Genomic DNA, 1,374 nt, shown 5'->3' on the forward strand with positions numbered 1-1,374 from the left:
AGCAGACGGAGCTGGCAGTGATGCCCAGGGGGATGCGGGCAGCAGTGTGGCACAGGGCATAATGGGGTGAGATGCATGCGGACCTCCTCCTCCATGCCCCAGAATGCCTGTCCCCCAGTGCTGCCTGCGACGAGCCCCCAGCCACCTCGGGGCATCTCCTACCTGATCCCCCAATTTGAAGGAGTTTGGAGAAGCAGCCGAGGAAAGGTCCCTGCTTTATTCCAGGCAGCAAATGCTTTTGAGGGACCCAGAATTTCCCCAAGCAGGAAAGAGGTCGTAGGCACATGGATTATTATTGATGGAGCCCATTCATGCCAGGCTGAGCCTGGCACAGGGGTCTGGCAGCTCCAGGAGCCCGTCTCCTTGGGGTCCGGCTCCTCTGGGGCTGCTGGTGGGACCTGCCAGATGAAGGGCAGCTTCAGGCAAAGCTCTCCTGAAAGGGCAAACCGTCACCCACTGCGCAGTGAGCCTCGAGGGATGCCGTGAGCAGGGCTGCGGCCGTCCCTACAGCTGCTCAGCTGGGTTGGCACGGTGCCGGGGGGAGGACAGCCCCCTGGGAACATCTGGAGAACATCTGGGGAAGTGAAGCACCCAGCAGGACAGAGCCAAGTCCAGCCCGATGGACACAGTATGGCTGGAAGGTTCCTGCCGGCTGCTGGCAGCCTCTCCTCCCGAAAGCATTGGTGAGTAGGATGGGTGAGAAGGTGCCATCGCTCCTACGTGCCCCGAGCGATTCCCACCCACCCCCTGCCAGGAGACCCAGGAGACCTGACCCTCTCCGACACCAGCACCCTTAGGGGTGACGTGGGGCGCGTGTGAGACCAGCCGTGCTGGGAGCCCAGCTTACATGAGCCACCATCACCACCTCCCACGGGGGTCCCTGGAGGTCCTACCACCAGCGAGCTCCGCCGAGCCCCCTGCACCTCCAGGGGCTGGAGCAGGGACACACTGCTGCCTTCATCCTCCCGCAGCGACGCACGGGGCAGGATCCAGCAGCCGCGGTGCTTCAGAGCCTGTTCTCTCACCACCGCCCCTTCCTTCCCCGTATACTAAATTCAGAGATTTCAGTAAAAGTAAGAGCCAGGTTTGCTGACTCCCTCTGCAGAAAGCACGGAGGCGCGGGGGAATCAAAGGCTTTTGCAGCAGACAGGCCTTTTTTTGGCAGGAGATGCAGTCCCTTCGGAGATCGGTTGTCTTTTCCCAAAACACGGGAGAGATTTGTTTCCCATTTGTAGCCGACGGCTGAAACCCCGCAGGGCTGCCATTTCAGGGGCCATGGGAGAAGGAGACCCCCTGACAGCCCAGAAACCTCGGGCTGCTCCGGCATGGGAAGCTGCCGGTGCCGCAGCAGGTCCCAGGGCTCACCCGCCGCCC

The sequence above is a fragment of the Charadrius vociferus genome, unplaced genomic scaffold (genome assembly GCF_000708025.1).
Source record: "Charadrius vociferus isolate BGI_N301 unplaced genomic scaffold, ASM70802v2 scaffold223, whole genome shotgun sequence".
Classification (NCBI taxonomy): Eukaryota; Metazoa; Chordata; class Aves; order Charadriiformes; family Charadriidae; genus Charadrius; species Charadrius vociferus.